General features: G+C 45.7%; 8 non-coding genes across 8 annotated transcripts; 1 reads left to right on the top strand and 7 right to left on the bottom strand.

The window, feature by feature from the left end:
• Positions 1 to 7,445: 7,445 nt before the first annotated feature.
• trnav-aac (transfer RNA valine (anticodon AAC)) lies at positions 7,446 to 7,518 on the bottom strand. Its single transcript has one exon. It is a non-coding gene; the product is annotated as a tRNA-Val (tRNA).
• A 2,152-nt stretch (positions 7,519 to 9,670) lies between these two features.
• On the bottom strand, positions 9,671 to 9,743 carry trnav-aac (transfer RNA valine (anticodon AAC)). The gene has a single exon. It is a non-coding gene; the product is annotated as a tRNA-Val (tRNA).
• A 2,158-nt stretch (positions 9,744 to 11,901) lies between these two features.
• On the bottom strand, positions 11,902 to 11,974 carry trnav-aac (transfer RNA valine (anticodon AAC)). Its single transcript has one exon. It is a non-coding gene; the product is annotated as a tRNA-Val (tRNA).
• Positions 11,975 to 12,821: 847 nt separating this feature from the next.
• On the top strand, positions 12,822 to 12,911 carry trnap-ugg (transfer RNA proline (anticodon UGG)). The gene is given in 2 exon segments: positions 12,822 to 12,857; positions 12,876 to 12,911. It is a non-coding gene; the product is annotated as a tRNA-Pro (tRNA).
• Positions 12,912 to 14,371: 1,460 nt separating this feature from the next.
• trnav-aac (transfer RNA valine (anticodon AAC)) lies at positions 14,372 to 14,444 on the bottom strand. The gene has a single exon. It is a non-coding gene; the product is annotated as a tRNA-Val (tRNA).
• Positions 14,445 to 16,596: 2,152 nt separating this feature from the next.
• trnav-aac (transfer RNA valine (anticodon AAC)) lies at positions 16,597 to 16,669 on the bottom strand. Its single transcript has one exon. It is a non-coding gene; the product is annotated as a tRNA-Val (tRNA).
• Positions 16,670 to 18,821: 2,152 nt separating this feature from the next.
• On the bottom strand, positions 18,822 to 18,894 carry trnav-aac (transfer RNA valine (anticodon AAC)). The gene has a single exon. It is a non-coding gene; the product is annotated as a tRNA-Val (tRNA).
• Positions 18,895 to 23,116: 4,222 nt separating this feature from the next.
• On the bottom strand, positions 23,117 to 23,189 carry trnav-aac (transfer RNA valine (anticodon AAC)). The gene has a single exon. It is a non-coding gene; the product is annotated as a tRNA-Val (tRNA).
• Positions 23,190 to 24,978: the final 1,789 nt, after the last annotated feature.

The following is a 24,978-nucleotide window of genomic DNA, read 5'->3' as shown; positions in this document are numbered from 1 at the left end:
GTTGTCCAGTCGACAAATTCCGCCTGACTCGCTGAGTTGTTCCAGTATTTTCCGCAGATGTTAGATCGACTTTCGATGGCAATAACAGCGTGCTTCTGTTACTTTCCCGGGGCTCGTTAGTCTCGGGGTATGACATTCACTTACCTCTATTGACTAATTCCAGTTGATTCAGGCAGCCCTCTGTATGTTTCATTTTATTCAGTTCAACAACATCAGACTGTGTAATCTCTCTTCTCCCTCCACCATCTGTTTATTTCCATCAAGTTATTTTCATTCCTTCCATTGGTATGTTTTACCCTCAGCATTGCCCCCCTCCCCCCAGCCCATACCATCCTACTTGAGCAACCCTGTCGCCAATTGTTCGCTGACACACTGCTTACTTTGTTCTGCTATTAACACATTCTGATCTCTTGAGGCGCCACTATCAGCACCTTTGTTAGCCTTGATTAGCCTCATTTACATTCCCTTTTTCTTTCTGTCCGAGACATTTTCGTCATTTTCCACCTATTGCTGACCACTCTATCGAGGCCCAATAGAGCACGCCAACCCCGCCCCATCCACATTAGTCTGAATCTGACCCCATTTCCAGTTCTCCAGCTTTGACAAAGAGTCACCCAGGCCCGGAACGACCGCTGCCATCTCGCTCCAGAGAGGCTGTCAGTCCTGCTGAGATTGTCCAGTATGTTCTGTTTTTGTTTCAGAATGAAGCATCCGCAGTAAGTTGCATTTGTCGTTCATTTAGACATGTTTGAGATGGTGAATAAGTAGGTTTATCTGCATTTGTAAATGCATGAAATTCTGTTTTGGATGAACTAGCTCCGCATATCCAAAATAAGAAGGTCCTTTTCTTCTCATTGCCTGTCGAAAATTCAGTGCTTGTGACTTAATGTGGAATTTATTTTGGTGGCTCATGAGAGACTAATCCTCATAATCCTCGAACATACGAGATGGGGGAACACAAGTACTTTGTGCAAACATTCCTCACACAACATGAGAAGCACTTGATGTTTCTACCCGGTATGGCCCCGGGGAGCTTTCGCATGTTAGGGGAATGTGCTAACCACTACACTACAGAAACCGCTGGCGGTGCAGTAATCAATGGACTTGTGCAATGTTCAACCTCACTGTGTGCCTGCAGATTCTCATGGTTCGTCTGAGAGGCCATGTCACTTATTACAAGAAGACAGCCGTTTCTTTAAAACCGATGTCTCAACTTAGAAAACAATCAGGAATCGAACTTTACAGACCTGAAGATAAGTTATGTTTTGCTTGAAGTGCAAGTTAAATTGAGAAGGCAGGGCTTTCGAAAATAACCACAACCATACGGGTGCATGCATCTTGCTATTCCTCGGAGATGAAGACCAGTTACGAGACTGCGGCAATAGTCAGCAACAGACTAAACTGGAAGTACGAGATGTTTCTGCCCGGTTTCAAACCGCGGACTTTCCGCGTGTGAGGCGAATGTGATAACCACTACACTACAGAAACAAGTGGAAAGCAACGGACGTGTACAATGTGCAACCTCACTGTGCTGCTGCAGATTCGCATGGTGAGGCTGAGAGGCTAGGCCACGTATTACAAGACTACTGCCTTTTCTCATTTAATCTCTCCTGACTTGCACCCTGTCAGAGCGCTTTCCTGTTATTCTGTTTGCTCCCACCGGGATTTGACTTGGTTAAAACGTCCGACATTTCTAACCCGTCCCGGTTTTAATGAAAAGTGATGGTGAAAGACGAGCTGTGTTGTCCTGTCGACAAATCCCGCCTGACTCGCTGAGTTGTTCCAGTATCTTCCGCAGATGTTGGATCAACTTTCGATGGCTATAACAGCGTGCTTCTATGACATCCCTGGGGCTCGTTGGTCTAGGGGTATGATATTCACTTACCTCTATTAACTAATTCCAGTTGATTCAGGCAGCCCTCTGTATGTTTCATTTTATTCAGTTCAACAACATCAGACTGTGTAATCTCTCTTCTCCCTCCACCGTCTGTTTATTTCCATCAAGTTATTTTCATTCCTTCCATTGGTATGTTTTACCCTCAGCATTGCCCCCCTCCCCCCAGCCCATACCATCCTACTTGAGCAACCCTGTCGCCAATTGTTCGCTGACACACTGCTTACTTTGTTCTGCTATTAACACATTCTGATCTCTTGAGGCGCCACTATCAGCACCTTTGTTAGCCTTGATTAGCCTCATTTACATTCCCTTTTTCTTTCTGTCCGAGACATTTTCGTCATTTTCCACCTATTGCTGACCACTCTATCGAGGCCCAATAGGGCACGCCAACCCCGCCCCATCCACATTTGTCTGAATCTGACCCCATTTCCAGTTCTGCAGCTTTGACAAAGAGTCACCCAGGCCCGGAACGACCGCTGCCATCTCGCTCCAGAGAGGCCGTCAGTCCTGCTGAGATTGTCCAGTCTGTTCTGTTTTTGTTTCAGAATGAAGCATCCGCAGTAAGTTGCATTTGTCGTTCATTTAGACATGTTTCAGATGGTGAATAAGTATGTTTATCTGCATTTGTAAATGCATGAAATTCTGTTCTGGATGAACTAGCTCCGCATATCCAAAATAAGAAGGTCCTTTTCTTCTCATTGCCTGTCGAAAATTCAGTGCTTGTGACTTAATGTGGAATTTATTTTGGTGGCTCATGAGAGACTAATCCTCAGAATCCTCGAACATACGAGATTGGGGAACACAAGTACTTTGTGCAAACATTCCTCACACAACATGAGAAGCACTTGATGTTTCTACCCGGTATGGCCCCGGGGACCTTTCGCATGTTAGGCGAATGTGATAACCACTACACTACAGAAACAGCTGGCAATCAACGGACGTGTACAATGTGCAACCTCACTGTGTTGCTGCAGATTCGCATGGTGAGGCTGAGAGGCTAGGCCACTTATTACAAGACGACTGCTGTTTCTTTCAAAAACAGATGTTTCAACATATAAAACCACGAGATGTAGAAATTAGATCGAACTTAACATGATCTGCGTTAACTTCACAGGGACGTGACCCATCTAATCCACAGAGCCAAAGTGGAGAATTGAACTGACTGGAGAGCTGCATCTTAACGCTGACCTTCCGGACCTCGGCCTCCTGAAATGTTCCAAAGAAGCTCAACAAACACTCGAGGAACAGCAGCGCATCTTTCCACTGGGCTCAATACAGCTTTCACACTCATAGTGTGTGCAACCGTCTCACACTGTAAATGCTGCCCCCATTCTGTGTGGACTACCATCGCAGATTTGGGTTTGAATCTTGTTTCCACTTCTTCTTTTTATCCGGGCGGTAGTTGTTGAGAGCTGGCACAGACACAGCGGCTGGAATGGCCTCATACTGTGGTGTAATTATTCTCTCATTCGATGCTCACCTCACTCTGTGGCCAGGGAACCCTCGGCCTTTTCTCATTTAATCTCTCCTGACTTGCACCCTGTCAGAGCGCTTTCCTGTTGTTCTGTTTGCTCCCACCAGGATTTGACTTGGTTAAAACGTCCGACATTTCTAACCCGTCCCGGTTTTAATGAAAGGTGATGGTGAAAGACAAGCTTTGTTGTCCTGTCGACAAATTCCGCCTGACTCGCTGAGTTGTTCCAGTATCTTCCGCAGATGTTGGATCAAATTTCGATGGCGAAAACAGCGTGCTTCTATGACATCTTTGGGCTCGTTGGTCTAGGGGTATGATTCTCGCTTTGGGCGTCGTGGTTTCGAAACTTGCGGGAGGTCCCGCGTTCAAATCCCGGACGAGCCCTTTGAAAAGGTTTTCTGTTGGTCAGGCGATATGTTTTCTTCATTTCTTTGCGGCTCATTCGGCGGGATTCATTCACATTGGGTTTGCTTTGAGAAGCTGAGCTCACACGGCAGGGAACCAATAGGTTCGCTAGACAATCGGGACATTGTCTAAAAGCTTGTCTATGTGTGGACATTCGCTTACCTTTATTGACTTATTCCAGTAGATTCAGGCAGCTCTCTGTATGTTTCATTTTATTCAGTTCAACAACATCAGACTGTGTAATCTCTCTTCTCCCTCCACCATCTGTTTATTTCCATCAAGTTATTTTCATTCCTTCCATTGGCATGTTTTACCCTCAGCATTGCCCCCCTCCCCTCAGCCCATACCATCCTACTTGAGCAATTTGATCCCTGTCGCCAATTGTTCGCTGACACACTGCTTACTTTGTTCTGCTATTAACACATTCTGATCTCTTGAGGCGCCACTATCAGCACCTTTGTTAGCCTTGATTAGCCTCATTTACATTCCCTTTTTCTTTCTGTCCGAGACATTTTCGTCATTTTCCACCTATTGCTGACCACTCTATCGAGGCCCAATAGGGCACGCCAACCCCGCCCCATCCACATTTGTCTGAATCTGACCCCATTTCCAGTTCTGCAGCTTTGACAAAGAGTCACCCAGGCCCGGAACGACCGCTCCCATCTCGCTCCACAGAGGCCGTCAGTCCTGCTGAGATTGTCCAGTATGTTCTGTTTTTGTTTCAGAATGAAGCATCCGCAGTAAGTTGCATTTGTCGTTCATTTAGACATGTTTGAGATGGTGAATAAGTAGGTTTATCTGCATTTGTAAATGCATGAAATTCTGTTGTGGATGAACTAGCTCCGCATATCCAAAATAAGAAGGTCCTTTTCTTCTCATTGCCTGTCGAAAATTCAGTGCTTGTGACTTAATGTGGAATTTATTTTGGTGGCTCATGAGAGACTAATCCTCATAATCCTCGAACATACGAGATGGGGGAACACAAGTACTTTGTGCAAACATTCCTCACACAACATGAGAAGCACTTGATGTTTCTACCCGGTATGGCCCCGGGGACCTTTCGCGTGTTAGGGGAATGTGCTAACCACTACACTACAGAAACCGCTGGCGGTGCAGTAATCAATGGACTTGTGCAATGTTCAACCTCACTGTGTGCCTGCAGATTCTCATGGTTCGTCTGAGAGGCCATGTCACTTATTACAAGAAGACAGCCGTTTCTTTAAAACCGATGTCTCAACTTATAAAACAATCAGGAATCGAACTTTACAGACCTGAAGATAAGTTATATTTTGCTTCAAGTGGAAGTTAAATTGAGAATGCAGGGCTTTCGTAAATAACCACAACCAGACGGGTGCATGCATTTTGCTATTCCTCGTTGATGAAGACCAGTTACGAGATTGCGGCAATAATCAGCAACAGACTAAACTGGAAGTACGAGATGTTTCTGCCCGTTTCGAACCGGGGACCTTTCGTGTGTTAGGCGAATGTGATAACCACTACACTACAGAAACAGCTGGCAATCAACGGACGTGTACAATGTGCAACCTCTCTGTGTTGCTGCAGATTCGCATGGTGAGGCTGAGAGGCTAGGCCACTTATTACAAGACGACTGCTGTTTCTTTCAAAAACAGATGTTTCAACATATAAAACCACGAGATGTAGAAATTAGATCGAACTTAACATGATCTGCGTTAACTTCACAGGGACGTGACCCATCTAATCCACAGAGCCAAAGTGGAGAATTGAACTGACTGGAGAGTTGCATCTTAACGCTGACCTTCCGGACCTCGGCCTCCTGAAATGTTCCAAAGAAGCTCAACAAACACTCGAGGAACAGCAGCGCATCTTTCCACTGGGCTCAATACAGCTTTCACACTCATAGTGTGTGCAACAGTCTCACACTGTAAATGCTGCCCCCATTCTGTGTGTCCTTCCATCGCAGATTTGGGTTTGAATCTTCTTTCCACTTCTTCTTTGTATCCGAGCGGTAGTTGTTGAGAGCTGGCACAGACACAGCGGCTGGAATGGCCTCATACTGTGGTGTAATTATTCTCTCATTCGATGCTCACCTCACTCTGTGGCCAGGGAACCCTAGGCCTTTTCTCATTTAATCTCTCCTGACTTGCACCCTGTCAGAGCGCTTTCCTGTTGTTCTGTTTACTCCCACCAGGATTTGACTTGGTTAAAACGTCCGACATTTCTAACCCGTCCCGGTTTTAATGAAAGGTGATGGTGAAAGACAAGCTTTGTTGTCCTGTCGACAAATTCCGCCTGACTCGCTGAGTTGTTCCAGTATTTTCCGCAGATGTTAGATCGACTTTCGATGGCAATAACAGCGTGCTTCTGTTACTTTCCCGGGGCTCGTTGGTCTAGGGGTATGACATTCACTTACCTCTATTAACTAATTCCAGTTGATTCAGGCAGCCCTCTGTATGTTTCATTTTATTCAGTTCAACAACATCAGACTGTGTAATCTCTCTTCTCCCTCCACCATCTGTTTATTTCCATCAAGTTATTTTCATTCCTTCCATTGGTATGTTTTACCCTCAGCATTGCCCCCCTCCCCCCAGCCCATACCATCCTACTTGAGCAATTTGATCCCTGTCGCCAATTGTTCGCTGACACACTGCTTACTTTGTTCTGCTATTAACACATTCTGATCTCTTGAGGCGCCACTATCAGCACCTTTGTTAGCCTTGATTAGCCTCATTTACATTCCCTTTTTCTTTCTGTCCGAGACATTTTCGTCATTTTCCACCTATTGCTGACCACTCTATCGAGGCCCAATAGGGCACGCCAACCCCGCCCCATCCACATTTGTCTGAATCTGACCCCATTTCCAGTTCTCCAGCTTTGACAAAGAGTCACCCAGGCCCGGAACGACCGCTGCCATCTCGCTCCACAGAGGCCGTCAGTCCTGCTGAGATTGTCCAGTATGTTCTGTTTTTGTTTCAGAATGAAGCATCCGCAGTAAGTTGCATTTGTCGTTCATTTAGACATGTTTGAGATGGTGAATAAGTAGGTTTATCTGCATTTGTAAATGCATGAAATTCTGTTGTGGATGAACTAGCTCCGCATATCCAAAATAAGAAGGTCCTTTTCTTCTCATTGCCTGTCGAAAATTCAGTGCTTGTGACTTAATGTGGAATTTATTTTGGTGGCTCATGAGAGACTAATCCTCATAATCCTCGAACATACGAGATGGGGGAACACAAGTACTTTGTGCAAACATTCCTCACACAACATGAGAAGCACTTGATGTTTCTACCCGGTATGGCCCCGGGGACCTTTCGCGTGTTAGGGGAATGTGCTAACCACTACACTACAGAAACCGCTGGCGGTGCAGTAATCAATGGACTTGTGCAATGTTCAACCTCACTGTGTGCCTGCAGATTCTCATGGTTCGTCTGAGAGGCCATGTCACTTATTACAAGAAGACAGCCGTTTCTTTAAAACCGATGTCTCAACTTATAAAACAATCAGGAATCGAACTTTACAGACCTGAAGATAAGTTATATTTTGCTTCAAGTGGAAGTTAAATTGAGAATGCAGGGCTTTCGTAAATAACCACAACCAGACGGGTGCATGCATTTTGCTATTCCTCGTTGATGAAGACCAGTTACGAGATTGCGGCAATAGTCAGCAACAGACTAAACTGGAAGTACGAGATGTTTCTGCCCGGTTTCGAACCGGGGACCTTTCGTGCGTTAGGCGAATGTAATAACCACTACACTACAGAAACAGCTGGCAATCAACGGACGTGTACAATGTGCAACCTCACTGTGTTGCTGCAGATTCGCATGGTGAGGCTGAGAGGCTAGGCCACTTATTACAAGACGACTGCTGTTTCTTTCAAAAACAGATGTTTCAACATATAAAACCACGAGATGTAGAAATTAGATCGAACTTAACATGATCTGCGTTAACTTCACAGGGACGTGACCCATCTAATCCACAGAGCCAAAGTGGAGAATTGAACTGACTGGAGAGTTGCATCTTAACGCTGACCTTCCGGACCTCGGCCTCCTGAAATGTTCCAAAGAAGCTCAACAAACACTCGAGGAACAGCAGCGCATCTTTCCACTGGGCTCACTACAGCTTTCACACTCATAGTGTGTGCAACAGTCTCACACTGTAAATGCTGCCCCCATTCTGTGTGTCCTTCCATCGCAGATTTGGGTTTGAATCTTGTTTCCACTTCTTCTTTGTATCCGAGCGGTAGTTGTTGAGAGCTGGCACAGACACAGCGGCTGGAATGGCCTCATACTGTGGTGTAATTATTCTCTCATTCGATGCTCACCTCACTCTGTGGCCAGGGAACCCTAGGCCTTTTCTCATTTAATCTCTCCTGACTTGCACCCTGTCAGAGCGCTTTCCTGTTGTTCTGTTTACTCCCACCAGGATTTGACTTGGTTAAAACGTCCGACATTTCTAACCCGTCCCGGTTTTAATGAAAGGTGACGGTGAAAGACAAGCTTTGTTGTCCTGTCGACAAATTCCGCCTGACTCGCTGAGTTGTTCCAGTATTTTCCGCAGATGTTAGATCGACTTTCGATGGCAATAACAGCGTGCTTCTGTTACTTTCCCGGGGCTCGTTGGTCTAGGTGTATGACATTCACTTACCTCTATTAACTAATTCCAGTTGATTCAGGCAGCCCTCTGTATGTTTCATTTTATTCAGTTCAACAACATCAGACTGTGTAATCTCTCTTCTCCCTCCACCATCTGTTTATTTCCATCAAGTTATTTTCATTCCTTCCATTGGTATGTTTTACCCTCAGCATTGCCCCCCTCCCCCCAGCCCATACCATCCTACTTGAGCAACCCTGTCGCCAATTGTTCGCTGACACACTGCTTACTTTGTTCTGCTATTAACACATTCTGATCTCTTGAGGCGCCACTATCAGCACCTTTGTTAGCCTTGATTAGCCTCATTTACATTCCCTTTTTCTTTCTGTCCGAGACATTTTCGTCATTTTCCACCTATTGCTGACCACTCTATCGAGGCCCAATAGGGCACGCCAACCCCGCCCCATCCACATTTGTCTGAATCTGACCCCATTTCCAGTTCTCCAGCTTTGACAAAGAGTCACCCAGGCCCGGAACGACCGCTGCCATCTCGCTCCAGAGAGGCCGTCAGTCCTGCTGAGATTGTCCAGTATGTTCTGTTTTTGTTTCAGAATGAAGCATCCGCAGTAGGTTGCATTTGTCGTTCATTTAGACATGTTTGAGATGGTGAATAAGTAGGTTTATCTGCATTTGTAAATGCATGAAATTCTGTTGTGGATGAACTAGCTCCGCATATCCAAAATAAGAAGGTCCTTTTCTTCTCATTGCCTGTCGAAAATTCAGTGCTTGTGACTTAATGTGGAATTTATTTTGGTGGCTCATGAGAGACTAATCCTCATAATCCTCGAACATACGAGATGGGGGAACACAAGTACTTTGTGCAAACATTCCTCACACAACATGAGAAGCACTTGATGTTTCTACCCGGTATGGCCCCGGGGACCTTTCGCATGTTAGGGGAATGTGCTAACCACTACACTACAGAAACCACTGGCGGTGCAGTAATCAATGGACTTGTGCAATGTTCAACCTCACTGTGTGCCTGCAGATTCTCATGGTTCGTCTGAGAGGCCATGTCACTTATTACAAGAAGACAGCCGTTTCTTTAAAACCGATGTCTCAACTTATAAAACAATCAGGAATCGAACTTTACAGACCTGAAGATAAGTTATGTTTTGCTTGAAGTGGAAGTTAAATTGAGAATGCAGGGCTTTCGTAAATAACCACAACCAGACGGGTGCATGCCTTTTGCTATTCCTCGTTGATGAAGACCAGTTACGAGACTGCGGCAATAGTCAGCAACAGACTAAACTGGAAGTACAAGATGTTTCTGCCCGGTTTCGAACCGGGGACCTTTCGTGTGTTAGGCGAATGTGATAACCACTACACTACAGAAACAACTGGCAATCAACGGACGTGTACAATGTGCAACCTCACTGTGTTGCTGCAGATTCGCATGGTGAGGCTGAGAGGCTAGGCCACTTATTACAAGACGACTGCTGTTTCTTTCAAAAACAGATGTTTCAACATATAAAACCACGAGATGTAGAAATTAGATCGAACTTAACATGATCTGCGTTAACTTCACAGGGACGTGACCCATCTAATCCACAGAGCCAAAGTGGAGAATTGAACTGACTGGAGAGTTGCATCTTAACGCTGACCTTCCGGACCTCGGCCTCCTGAAATGTTCCAAAGAAGCTCAACAAACACTCGAGGAACAGCAGCGCATCTTTCCACTGGGCTCAATACAGCTTTCACACTCATAGTGTGTGCAACAGTCTCACACTGTAAATGCTGCCCCCATTCTGTGTGTCCTTCCATCGCAGATTTGGGTTTGAATCTTGTTTCCACTTCTTCTTTGTATCCGGGCGGTAGTTGTTGAGAGCTGGCACAGACACAGCGGCTGGAATGGCCTCATACTGTGGTGTAATTATTCTCTCATTCGATGCTCACCTCACTCTGTGGCCAGGGAACCCTAGGCCTTTTCTCATTTAATCTCTCCTGACTTGCACCCTGTCAGAGCGCTTTCCTGTTGTTCTGTTTACTCCCACCAGGATTTGACTTGGTTAAAACGTCCGACATTTCTAACCCGTCCCGGTTTTAATGAAAGGTGATGGTGAAAGACAAGCTTTGTTGTCCTGTCGACAAATTCCGCCTGACTCGCTGAGTTGTTCCAGTATTTTCCGCAGATGTTAGATCGACTTTCGATGGCAATAACAGCGTGCTTCTGTTACTTTCCCGGGGCTCGTTGGTCTAGGGGTATGACATTCACTTACCTCTATTAACTAATTCCAGTTGATTCAGGCAGCCCTCTGTATGTTTCATTTTATTCAGTTCAACAACATCAGACTGTGTAATCTCTCTTCCCCCTCCACCATCTGTTTATTTCCATCAAGTTATTTTCATTCCTTCCATTGGCATGTTTTACCCTCAGCATTGCCCCCCTCCCCTCAGCCCATACCATCCTACTTGAGCAATCTGATCCCTGTCGCAAATTGTTCGCTGACACACTGCTTACTTTGTTCTGCTATTAACACATTCTGATCTCTTGAGGCGCCACTATCAGCACCTTTGTTAGCCTTGATTAGCCTCATTTACATTCCCTTTTTCTTTCTGTCCGAGACATTTTCGTCATTTTCCACCTATTGCTGACCACTCTATCGAGGCCCAATAGGGCACGCCAACCCCGCCCCATCCACATTTGTCTGAATCTGACCCCATTTCCAGTTCTCCAGCTTTGACAAAGAGTCACCCAGGCCCGGAACGTCCGCTGCCATCTCGCTCCAGAGAGGCCGTCAGTCCTGCTGAGATTGTCCAGTATGTTCTGTTTTTGTTTCAGAATGAAGCATCCGCAGTAAGTTGCATTTGTCGTTCATTTAGACATGTTTGAGATGGTGAATAAGTAGGTTTATCTGCATTTGTAAATGCATGAAATTCTGTTGTGGATGAACTAGCTCCGCATATCCAAAATAAGAAGGTCCTTTTCTTCTCATTGCCTGTCGAAAATTCAGTGCTTGTGACTTAATGTGGAATTTATTTTGGTGGCTCATGAGAGACTAATCCTCATAATCCTCGAACATACGAGATGGGGGAACACAAGTACTTTGTGCAAACATTCCTCACACAACATGAGAAGCACTTGATGTTTCTACCCGGTATGGCCCCGGGGACCTTTCGCATGTTAGGGGAATGTGCTAACCACTACACTACAGAAACCACTGGCGGTGCAGTAATCAATGGACTTGTGCAATGTTCAACCTCACTGTGTGCCTGCAGATTCTCATGGTTCGTCTGAGAGGCCATGTCACTTATTACAAGAAGACAGCCGTTTCTTTAAAACCGATGTCTCAACTTATAAAACAATCAGGAATCGAACTTTACAGACCTGAAGATAAGTTATGTTTTGCTTGAAGTGGAAGTTAAATTGAGAATGCAGGGCTTTCGTAAATAACCACAACCAGACGGGTGCATGCCTTTTGCTATTCCTCGTTGATGAAGACCAGTTACGAGACTGCGGCAATAGTCAGCAACAGACTAAACTGGAAGTACGAGATGTTTCTGCCCGGTTTCGAACCGGGGACCTTTCGCGTGTTAGGCGAATGTGATAACCACTACACTACAGAAACAGCTGGCAACCAACGGACGTGTACAATGTGCAACCTCACTGTGTTGCTGCAGATTCGCATGGTGAGGCTGAGAGGCTAGGCCACTTATTACAAGACGACTGCTGTTTCTTTCAAAAACAGATGTTTCAACATATAAAACCACGAGATGTAGAAATTAGATCGAACTTAACATGATCTGCGTTAACTTCACAGGGACGTGACCCATCTAATCCACAGAGCCAAAGTGGAGAACTGAACTGACTGGAGAGCTGCATCTTAACGCTGACCTTCCGGACCTCGGCCTCCTGAAATGTTCCAAAGAAGCTCAACAAACACTCGAGGAACAGCAGCGCATCTTTCCACTGGGCTCAATGCAGCTTTCACACTCATAGTGTGTGCAACCGTCTCACACTGTAAATGCTGCCCCCATTCTGTGTGTACGACCATCGCAGATTTGGGTTTGAATCTTGTTTCCACTTCTTCTTTGTATCCGGGCGGTAGTTGTTGAGAGCTGGCACAGACACAGCGGCTGGAATGGCCTCATACTGTGGTGTAATTATTCTCTCATTCGATGCTCACCTCACTCTGTGGCCAGGGAACCCTAGGCCTTTTCTCATTTAATCTCTCCTGACTTGCACCCTGTCAGAGCGCTTTCCTGTTGTTCTGTTTGCTCCCACCAGGATTTGACTTGGTTAAAACGTCCGACATTTCTAACCCGTCCCGGTTTTAATGAAAGGTGATGGTGAAAGACAAGCTTTGTTGTCCTGTCGACAAATTCCGCCTGACTCGCTGAGTTGTTCCAGTATCTTCCGCAGATGTTGGATCAAATTTCGATGGCTATAACAGCGTGCTTCTATGAAATCTCTGGGGCTCGTTGGTCTAGGGGTATGATTCTCGCTTTGGGTGTCGTGGTTTCGAAACTTGCGGGAGGTCCCGGGTTCAAATCCCGGACGAGCCCTTTGATAAGGTTTTCTGTTGGTCAGGCGATATGTTTTCTTCATTTCTTTGCGGCTCATTCGGCGGGATTCATTCACATTGGGTTTGCTTTGAGAAGCTGAGCTCACACGGCAGGGAACCAATAGGTTCGCGAGACAATCGGGACATTGTCTAAAAGCTTGTCTATGTGTGGACATTCGCTTACCTTTATTGACTTATTCCAGTAGATTCAGGCAGCTCTCTGTATGTTTCATTTTATTCAGTTCAACAACATCAGACTGTGTAATCTCTCTTCTCCCTCCACCATCTGTTTATTTCCATCAAGTTATTTTCATTCCTTCCATTGGCATGTTTTACCCTCAGCATTGCCCCCCTCCCCCCAGCCCATACCATCCTACTTGAGCAATCTGATCCCTGTCGCCAATTGTTCGCTGACACACTGCTTACTTTGTTCTGCTATTAACACATTCTGATCTCTTGAGGCGCCACTATCAGCACCTTTGTTAGCCTTGATTAGCCTCATTTACATTCCCTTTTTCTTTCTGTCCGAGACATTTTCGTCATTTTCCACCTATTGCTGACCACTCTATCGAGGCCCAATAGGGCACGCCAACCCCGCCCCATCCACATTTGTCTGAATCTGACCCCATTTCCAGTTCTGCAGCTTTGACAAAGAGTCACCCAGGCCCGGAACGACCGCTCCCATCTCGCTCCACAGAGGCCGTCAGTCCTGCTGAGATTGTCCAGTATGTTCTGTTTTTGTTTCAGAATGAAGCATCCGCAGTAAGTTGCATTTGTCGTTCATTTAAAAATGTTTGAGATGGTGAATAAGTAGGTTTATCTGCATTTGTAAATGCATGAAATTCTGTTGTGGATGAACTAGCTCCGCATATCCAAAATAAGAAGGTCCTTTTCTTCTCATTGCCTGTCGAAAATTCAGTGCTTGTGACTTAATGTGGAATTTATTTTGGTGGCTCATGAGAGACTAATCCTCATAATCCTCGAACATACGAGATGGGGGAACACAAGTACTTTGTGCAAACATTCCTCACACAACATGAGAAGCACTTGATGTTTCTACCCGCTATGGCCCCGGGGACCTTTCGCGTGTTAGGGGAATGTGCTAACCACTACACTACAGAAACCGCTGGCGGTGCAGTAATCAATGGACTTGTGCAATGTTCAACCTCACTGTGTGCCTGCAGATTCTCATGGTTCGTCTGAGAGGCCATGTCACTTATTACAAGAAGACAGCCGTTTCTTTAAAACCGATGTCTCAACTTATAAAACAATCAGGAATCGAACTTTACAGACCTGAAGATAAGTTATATTTTGCTTGAAGTGGAAGTTAAATTGAGAATGCAGGGCTTTCGTAAATAACCACAACCAGACGGGTGCATGCATTTTGCTATTCCTCGTTGATGAAGACCAGTTACGAGATTGCGGCAATAGTCAGCAACAGACTAAACTGGAAGTACGAGATGTTTCTGCCCGGTTTCGAACCGGGGACCTTTCGTGTGTTAGGCGAATGTGATAACCACTACACTACAGAAACAGCTGGCAATCAACGGACGTGTACAATGTGCAACCTCACTGTGTTGCTGCAGATTCGCATGGTGAGGCTGAGAGGCTAGGCCACTTATTACAAGACGACTGCTGTTTCTTTCAAAAACAGATGTTTCAACATATAAAACCACGAGATGTAGAAATTAGATCGAACTTAACATGATCTGCGTTAACTTCACAGGGACGTGACCCATCTAATCCACAGAGCCAAAGTGGAGAATTGAACTGACTGGAGAGTTGCATCTTAACGCTGACCTTCCGGACCTCGGCCTCCTGAAATGTTCCAAAGAAGCTCAACAAACACTCGAGGAACAGCAGCGCATCTTTCCACTGGGCTCAATACAGCTTTCACACTCATAGTGTGTGCAACAGTCTCACACTGTAAATGCTGCCCCCATTCTGTGTGTCCTTCCATCGCAGATTTGGGTTTGAATCTTGTTTCCACTTCTTCTTTGTATCCGAGCGGTAGTTGTTGAGAGCTGGCACAGACACAGCGGCTGGAATGGCCTCATACTGTGGTGTAATTATTCTCTCATTCGATGCTCACCTCACTCTGTGGCCAGGGAACCCTAGGCCTTTTCTCATTTAATCTCTCCTGACTTGCACCCTGTCAGAGCGCTTTCCTGTTGTTCTGTTTGCTCCCACCAGGATTTGACTTGGTTAAAACGTCCGACATTTCTAACCCGTCCCGGTTTTAATGAAAGGTGATGGTGAAAGACAAGCTTTGTTGTCCTGTCGACAAATTCCGCCTGACTCGCTGAGTTGTTCCAGTATTTTCCGCAGATGTTAGATCGACTTTCGATGGCAATGACAGCGTGCTTCTGTTACTTTCCCGGGGCTCGTTGGTCTAGGGGTATGACATTCACTTACCTCTATTAACTAATTCCAGTTGATTCAGGCAGCCCTCTGTATGTTTCATTTTATTCAGTTCAACAACATCAGACTGTGTAATCTCTCTTCTCCCTCCACCATCTGTTTATTTCCATCAAGTTATTTTCATTCCTTCCATTGGTATGTTTTACCCTCAGCATTGCCCCCCTCCCCCCAGCCCATACCATCCTACTTGAGCAACCCTGTCGCCAATTGTTCGCTGACACACTGCTTACTTTGTTCTGCTATTAACACATTCTGATCTCTTGAGGCGCCACTATCAGCACCTTTGTTAGCCTTGATTAGCCTCATTTACATTCCCTTTTTCTTTCTGTCCGAGACATTTTCGTCATTTTCCACCTATTGCTGACCACTCTATCGAGGCCCAATAGGGCACGCCAACCCCGCCCCATCCACATTTGTCTGAATCTGACCCCATTTCCAGTTCTCCAGCTTTGACAAAGAGTCACCCAGGCCCGGAACGACCGCTGCCATCTCGCTCCAGAGAGGCCGTCAGTCCTGCTGAGATTGTCCAGTATGTTCTGTTTTTGTTTCAGAATGAAGCATCCGCAGTAAGTTGCATTTGTCGTTCATTTAGACATGTTTGAGATGGTGAATAAGTAGGTTTATCTGCATTTGTAAATGCATGAAATTCTGTTGTGGATGAACTAGCTCCGCATATCCAAAATAAGAAGGTCCTTTTCTTCTCATTGCCTGTCGAAAATTCAGTGCTTGTGACTTAATGTGGAATTTATTTTGGTGGCTCATGAGAGACTAATCCTCATAATCCTCGAACATACGAGATGGGGGAACACAAGTACTTTGTGCAAACATTCCTCACACAACATGAGAAGCACTTGATGTTTCTACCCGGTATGGCCCCGGGGACCTTTCGCATGTTAGGGGAATGTGCTAACCACTACACTACAGAAACCGCTGGCGGTGCAGTAATCAATGGACTTGTGCAATGTTCAACCTCACTGTGTGCCTGCAGATTCTCATGGTTCGTCTGAGAGGCCATGTCACTTATTACAAGAAGACAGCCGTTTCTTTAAAACCGATGTCTCAACTTATAAAACAATCAGGAATCGAACTTTACAGACCTGAAGATAAGTTATGTTTTGCTTGAAGTGGAAGTTAAATTGAGAATGCAGGGCTTTCGTAAATAACCACAACCAGACGGGTGCATGCCTTTTGCTATTCCTCGTTGATGAAGACCAGTTACGAGACTGCGGCAATAGTCAGCAACAGACTAAACTGGAAGTACGAGATGTTTCTGCCTGGTTTCGAACCGGGGACCTTTCGCGTGTTAGGCGAATGTGATAACCACTACACTACAGAAACAGCTGGCAACCAACGGACGTGTACAATGTGCAACCTCACTGTGTTGCTGCAGATTCGCATGGTGAGGCTGAGAGGCTAGGCCACTTATTAGAAGACGACTGCTGTTTCTTTCAAAAACAGATGTTTCAACATATAAAACCACGAGATGTAGAAATTAGATCGAACTTAACATGATCTGCGTTAACTTCACAGGGACGTGACCCATCTAATCCACATAGCCAAAGTGGAGAATTGAACTGACTGGAGAGCTGCATCTTAACGCTGACCTTCCGGACCTCGGCCTCCTGAAATGTTCCAAAGAAGCTCAACAAACACTCGAGGAACAGCAGCGCATCTTTCCACTGGGCTCAATACAGCTTTCACACTCATAGTGTGTGCAACCGTCTCACACTGTAAATGCTGCCCCCATTCTGTGTGTACGACCATCGCAGATTTGGGTTTGAATCTTGTTTCCACTTCTTCTTTGTATCCGGGCGGTAGTTGTTGAGAGCTGGCACAGACACAGCGGCTGGAATGGCCTCATACTGTGGTGTAATTATTCTCTCATTCGATGCTCACCTCACTCTGTGGCCAGGGAACCCTAGGCCTTTTCTCATTTAATCTCTCCTGACTTGCACCCTGTCAGAGCGCTTTCCTGTTGTTCTGTTTGCTCCCACCAGGATTTGACTTGGTTAAAACGTCCGACATTTCTAACCCGTCCCGGTTTTAATGAAAGGTGATGGTGAAAGACAAGCTTTGTTGTCCTGTCGACAAATTCCGCCTGACTCGCTGAGTTGTTCCAGTATTTTCCGCAGATGTTAGATCGACTTTCGATGGCAATAACAGCGTGCTTCTGTTACTTTCCCGGGGCTCGTTAGTCTAGGGGTATGACATTCACTTACCTCTATTGACTAATTCCAGTTGATTCAGGCAGCCCTCTGTATGTTTCATTTTATTCAGTTCAACAACATCAGACTGTGTAATCTCTCTTCTCCCTCCACCATCTGTTTATTTCCATCAAGTTATTTTCATTCCTTCCATTGGTATGTTTTACCCTCAGCATTGCCCCCCTCCCCCCAGCCCATACCATCCTACTTGAGCAACCCTGTCGCCAATTGTTCGCTGACACACTGCTTACTTTGTTCTGCTATTAACACATTCTGATCTCTTGAGGCGCCACTATCAGCACCTTTGTTAGCCTTGATTAGCCTCATTTACATTCCCTTTTTCTTTCTGTCCGAGACATTTTCGTCATTTTCCACCTATTGCTGACCACTCTATCGAGGCCCAATAGGGCACGCCAACCCCGCCCCATCCACATTTGTCTGAATCTGACCCCATTTCCAGTTCTGCAGCTTTGACAAAGAGTCACCCAGGCCCGGAACGACCGCTGCCATCTCGCTCCACAGAGGCCGTCAGTCCTGCTGAGATTGTCCAGTATGTTCTGTTTTTGTTTCAGAATGAAGCATCCGCAGTAAGTTGCATTTGTCGTTCATTTAGACATGTTTGAGATGGTGAATAAGTAGGTTTATCTGCATTTGTAAATGCATGAAATTCTGTTGTGGATGAACTAGCTCCGCATATCCAAAATAAGAAGGTCCTTTTCTTCTCATTGCCTGTCGAAAATTCAGTGCTTGTGACTTAATGTGGAATTTATTTTGGTGGCTCATGAGAGACTAATCCTCATAATCCTCGAACATACGAGATGGGGGAACACAAGTACTTTGTGCAAACATTCCTCACACAACATGAGAAGCACTTGATGTTTCTACCCGGTATGGCCCCGGGGACCTTTCGCGTGTTAGGGGAATGTGCTAACCACTACACTACAGAAACCGCTGGCGGTGCAGTAATCAATGGACTTGTGCAATGTTCAACCTCACTGTGTGCCTGCAGATTCTCATGGTTCGTCTGAGAGGCCATGTCACTTATTACAAGAAGACAGCCGTTTCTTTAAAACCGATGTCTCAACTTATAAAACAATCAGGAATCGAACTTTACAGACCTGAAGATAAGTTATATTTTGCTTCAAGTGGAAGTTAAATTGAGAATGCAGGGCTTTCGTAAATAACCACAACCAGACGGGTGCATGCATTTTGCTATTCCTCGTTGATGAAGACCAGTTACGAGATTGCGGCAATAGTCAGCAACAGACTAAACTGGAAGTACAAGACGTTTCTGCCCGGTTTCGAACCGGGGACCTTTCGTGTGTTAGGCGAATGTGATAACCACTACACTACAGAAACAGCTGGCAATCAACGGACGTGTACAATGTGCAACCTCACTGTGTTGCTGCAGATTCGCATGGTGAGGCTGAGAGGCTAGGCCACTTATTACAAGACGACTGCTGTTTCTTTCAAAAACAGATGTTTCAACATATAAAACCACGAGATGTAGAAATTAGATCGAACTTAACATGATCTGCGTTAACTTCACAGGGACGTGACCCATCTAATCCACAGAGCCAAAGTGGAGAATTGAACTGACTGGAGAGTTGCATCTTAACGCTGACCTTCCGGACCTCGGCCTCCTGAAATGTTCCAAAGAAGCTCAACAAACACTCGAGGAACAGCAGCGCATCTTTCCACTGGGCTCAATACAGCTTTCACACTCATAGTGTGTGCAACAGTCTCACACTGTAAATGCTGCCCCCATTCTGTGTGTCCTTCCATCGCAGATTTGGGTTTGAATCTTCTTTCCACTTCTTCTTTGTATCCGAGCGGTAGTTGTTGAGAGCTGGCACAGACACAGCGGCTGGAATGGCCTCATACTGTGGTGTAATTATTCTCTCATTCGATGCTCACCTCACTCTGTGGCCAGGGAACCCTAGGCCTTTTCTCATTTAATCTCTCCTGACTTGCACCCTGTCAGAGCGCTTTCCTGTTGTTCTGTTTACTCCCACCAGGATTTGACTTGGTTAAAACGTCCGACATTTCTAACCCGTCCCGGTTTTAATGAAAGGTGATGGTGAAAGACAAGCTTTGTTGTCCTGTCGACAAATTCCGCCTGACTCGCTGAGTTGTTCCAGTATTTTCCGCAGATGTTAGATCGACTTTCGATGGCGTGCAATCTCGTAACTGGCGTGCTTCTGTTGCTTTCCCGGGGCTCGTTGGTCTAGGGGTATGACATTCACTTACCTCTATTGACTAATTCCAGTTGATTCAGGCAGCCCTCTGTATGTTTCATTTTATTCAGTTCAACAACATCAGACTGTGTAATCTCTCTTCTCCCTCCACCATCTGTTTATTTCCATCAAGTTATTTTCATTCCTTCCATTGGTATGTTTTACCCTCAGCATTGCCCCCCTCCCCCCAGCCCATACCATCCTACTTGAGCAACCCTGTCGCCAATTGTTCGCTGACACACTGCTTACTTTGTTCTGCTATTAACACATTCTGATCTCTTGAGGCGCCACTATCAGCACCTTTGTTAGCCTTGATTAGCCTCATTTACATTCCCTTTTTCTTTCTGTCCGAGACATTTTCGTCATTTTCCACCTATTGCTGACCACTCTATCGAGGCCCAATAGGGCACGCCAACCCCGCCCCATCCACATTTGTCTGAATATGACCCCATTTCCAGTTCTCCAGCTTTGACAAAGAGTCACCCAGGCCCGGAACGACCGCTGCCATCTCGCTCCAGAGAGGCCGTCAGTCCTGCTGAGATTGTCCAGTATGTTCTGTTTTTGTTTCAGAATGAAGCATCCGCAGTAAGTTGCATTTGTCGTTCATTTAGACATGTTTGAGATGGTGAATAAGTAGGTTTATCTACATTTGTAAATGCATGAAATTCTGTTGTGGATGAACTAGCTCCGCATATCCAAAATAAGAAGGTCCTTTTCTTCTCATTGCCTGTCGAAAATTCAGTGCTTGTGACTTAATGTGGAATTTATTTTGGTGGCTCATCAGAGACTAATCCTCATAATCCTCGAACATACGAGATGGGGGAACACAAGTACTTTGTGCAAACATTCCTCACACAACATGAGAAGCACTTGATGTTTCTACCCGGTATGGCCCCGGGGACCTTTCGCATGTTAGGGGAATGTGCTAACCACTACACTACAGAAACAGCTGGCAATCAACGGACGTGTACAATGTGCAACCTCACTGTGTTGCTGCAGATTCGCATGGTGAGGCTGAGAGGCTAGGCCACTTATTACAAGACGACTGCTGTTTCTTTCAAAAACAGATGTTTCAACATATAAAACCACGAGATGTAGAAATTAGATCGAACTTAACATGATCTGCGTTAACTTCACAGGGACGTGACCCATCTAATCCACAGAGCCAAAGTGGAGAATTGAACTGACTGGAGAGCTGCATCTTAACGCTGACCTTCCGGACCTCGGCCTCCTGAAATGTTCCAAAGAAGCTCAACAAACACTCGAGGAACAGCAGCGCATCTTTCCACTGGGCTCAATACAGCTTTCACACTCATAGTGTGTGCAACCGTCTCACACTGTAAATGCTGCCCCCATTCTGTGTGTCCTTCCATCGCAGATTTGGGTTTGAATCTTGTTTCCACTTCTTCTTTGTATCCGGGCGGTAGTTGTTGAGAGCTGGCACAGACACAGCGGCTGGAATGGCCTCATACTGTGGTGTAATTATTCTCTCATTCGATGCTCACCTCACGCTGTGGCCAGGGAACCCTAGGCCTTTTCTCATTTAATCTCTCCTGACTTGCACCCTGTCAGAGCGCTTTCCTGTTGTTCTGTTTGCTCCAACCAGGATTTGACTTGGTTAAAACGTCCGACATTTCTAACCCGTCCCGGTTTTAATGAAAGGTGATGGTGAAAGACAAGCTTTGTTGTCCTGTCGACAAATTCCGCCTGACTCGCTGAGTTGTTCCAGTATCTTCCGCAGATGTTGGATCAAATTTCGATGGCTATAACAGCGTGCTTCTATGACATCTCTGGGGCTCGTTGGTCTAGGGGTATGATTCTCGCTTTGGGTGTCGTGGTTTCGAAACTTGCGGGAGGTCCCGGGGTCAAATCCCGGACGAGCCCTTTGATAAGGTTTTCTGTTGGTCAGGCGATATGTTTTCTTCATTTCTTTGCGGCTCATTCGGCGGGATTCATTCACATTGGGTTTGCTTTGAGAAGCTGAGCTCACACGACAGGGAACCAATAGGTTCGCGAGACAATCGGGACATTGTCTAAAAGCTTGTCTATGTGTGGACATTCGCTTACCTTTATTGACTTATTCCAGTAGATTCAGGCAGCTCTCTGTATGTTTCATTTTATTCAGTTCAACAACATCAGACTGTGTAATCTCTCTTCTCCCTCCACCATCTGTTTATTTCCATCAAGTTATTTTCATTCCTTCCATTGGCATGTTTTACCCTCAGCATTGCCCCCCTCCCCCCAGCCCATACCATCCTACTTGAGCAATCTGATCCCTGTCGCCAATTGTTCGCTGACACACTGCTTACTTTGTTCTGCTATTAACACATTCTGATCTCTTGAGGCGCCACTATCAGCACCTTTGTTAGCCTTGATTAGCCTCATTTACATTCCCTTTTTCTTTCTGTCCGAGACATTTTCGTCATTTTCCACCTATTGCTGACCACTCTATCGAGGCCCAATAGGGCACGCCAACCCCGCCCCATCCACATTTGTCTGAATCTGACCCCATTTCCAGTTCTGCAGCTTTGACAAAGAGTCACCCAGGCCCGGAACGACCGCTCCCATCTCACTCCACAGAGGCCGTCAGTCCTGCTGAGATTGTCCAGTATGTTCTGTTTTTGTTTCAGAATGAAGCATCCGCAGTAAGTTGCATTTGTCGTTCATTTAAAAATGTTTGAGATGGTGAATAAGTAGGTTTATCTGCATTTGTAAATGCATGAAATTCTGTTGTGGATGAACTAGCTCCGCATATCCAAAATAAGAAGGTCCTTTTCTTCTCATTGCCTGTCGAAAATTCAGTGCTTGTGACTTAATGTGGAATTTATTTTGGTGGCTCATGAGAGACTAATCCTCATAATCCTCGAACATACGAGATGGGGGAACACAAGTACTTTGTGCAAACATTCCTCACACAACATGAGAAGCACTTGATGTTTCTACCCGGTATGGCCCCGGGGACCTTTCGCGTGTTAGGGGAATGTGCTAACCACTACACTACAGAAACCGCTGGCGGTGCAGTAATCAATGGACTTGTGCAATGTTCAACCTCACTGTGTGCCTGCAGATTCTCATGGTTCGTCTGAGAGGCCATGTCACTTATTACAAGAAGACAGCCGTTTCTTTAAAACCGATGTCTCAACTTATAAAACAATCAGGAATCGAACTTTACAGACCTGAAGATAAGTTATATTTTGCTTCAAGTGGAAGTTAAATTGAGAATGCAGGGCTTTCGTAAATAACCACAACCAGGCGGGTGCATGCATTTTGCTGTTGCTCGTTGATGAAGACCAGTTACGAGATTGCGGCAATAGTCAGCAACAGACTAAACTGGAAGTACGAGATGTTTCTGCCCGGTTTCGAACCGGGGACCTTTCGTGTGTTAGGCGAATGTGATAACCACTACACTACAGAAACAGCTGGCAATGAACGGACGTGTACAATGTGCAACCTCACTGTGTTGCTGCAGATTCGCATGGTGAGGCTGAGAGGCTAGGCCACTTATTACAAGACGACTGCTGTTTCTTTCAAAAACAGATGTTTCAACATATAAAACCACGAGATGTAGAAATTAGATCGAACTTAACATGATCTGCGTTAACTTCACAGGGACGTGACCCATCTAATCCACAGAGCCAAAGTGGAGAATTGAACTGACTGGAGAGTTGCATCTTAACGCTGACCTTCCGGACCTCGGCCTCCTGAAATGTTCCAAAGAAGCTCAACAAACACTCGAGGAACAGCAGCGCATCTTTCCACTGGGCTCAATACAGCTTTCACACTCATAGTGTGTGCAACAGTCTCACACTGTAAATGCTGCCCCCATTCTGTGTGTCCTTCCATCGCAGATTTGGGTTTGAATCTTGTTTCCACTTCTTCTTTGTATCCGAGCGGTAGTTGTTGAGAGCTGGCACAGACACAGCGGCTGGAATGGCCTCATACTGTGGTGTAATTATTCTCTCATTCGATGCTCACCTCACTCTGTGGCCAGGGAACCCTAGGCCTTTTCTCATTTAATCTCTCCTGACTTGCACCCTGTCAGAGCGCTTTCCTGTTGTTCTGTTTGCTCCCACCAGGATTTCACTTGGTTAAAACGTCCGACATTTCTAACCCGTCCCGGTTTTAATGAAAGGTGATGGTGAAAGACAAGCTTTGTTGTCCTGTCGACAAATTCCGCCTGACTCGCTGAGTTGTTCCAGTATTTTCCGCAGATGTTAGATCGACTTTCGATGGCAATGACAGCGTGCTTCTGTTACTTTCCCGGGGCTCGTTGGTCTAGGGGTATGACATTCACTTACCTCTATTAACTAATTCCAGTTGATTCAGGCAGCCCTCTGTATGTTTCATTTTATTCAGTTCAACAACATCAGACTGTGTAATCTCTCTTCTCCCTCCACCATCTGTTTATTTCCATCAAGTTATTTTCATTCCTTCCATTGGTATGTTTTACCCTCAGCATTGCCCCCCTCCCCCCAGCCCATACCATCCTACTTGAGCAACCCTGTCGCCAATTGTTCGCTGACACACTGCTTACTTTGTTCTGCTATTAACACATTCTGATCTCTTGAGGCGCCACTATCAGCACCTTTGTTAGCCTTGATTAGCCTCATTTACATTCCCTTTTTCTTTCTGTCCGAGACATTTTCGTCATTTTCCACCTATTGCTGACCACTCTATCGAGGCCCAATAGGGCACGCCAACCCCGCCCCATCCACATTTGTCTGAATCTGACCCCATTTCCAGTTCTCCAGCTTTGACAAAGAGTCACCCAGGCCCGGAACGACCGCTGCCATCTCGCTCCAGAGAGGCCGTCAGTCCTGCTGAGATTGTCCAGTATGTTCTGTTTTTGTTTCAGAATGAAGCATCCGCAGTAAGTTGCATTTGTCGTTCATTTAGACATGTTTGAGATGGTGAATAAGTAGGTTTATCTGCATTTGTAAATGCATGAAATTCTGTTGTGGATGAACTAGCTCCGCATATCCAAAATAAGAAGGTCCTTTTCTTCTCATTGCCTGTCGAAAATTCAGTGCTTGTGACTTAATGTGGAATTTATTTTGGTGGCTCATGAGAGACTAATCCTCATAATCCTCGAACATACGAGATGGGGGAACACAAGTACTTTGTGCAAACATTCCTCACACAACATGAGAAGCACTTGATGTTTCTACCCGGTATGGCCCCGGGGACCTTTCGCATGTTAGGGGAA

This window comes from Scyliorhinus torazame, chromosome 5 (genome assembly GCF_047496885.1).
Source record: "Scyliorhinus torazame isolate Kashiwa2021f chromosome 5, sScyTor2.1, whole genome shotgun sequence".
NCBI lineage: Eukaryota > Metazoa > Chordata > Chondrichthyes > Carcharhiniformes > Scyliorhinidae > Scyliorhinus > Scyliorhinus torazame.
Note: the sequence above shows the minus strand (reverse complement) of the source record. Positions and strands in the feature narration are given on the sequence as shown.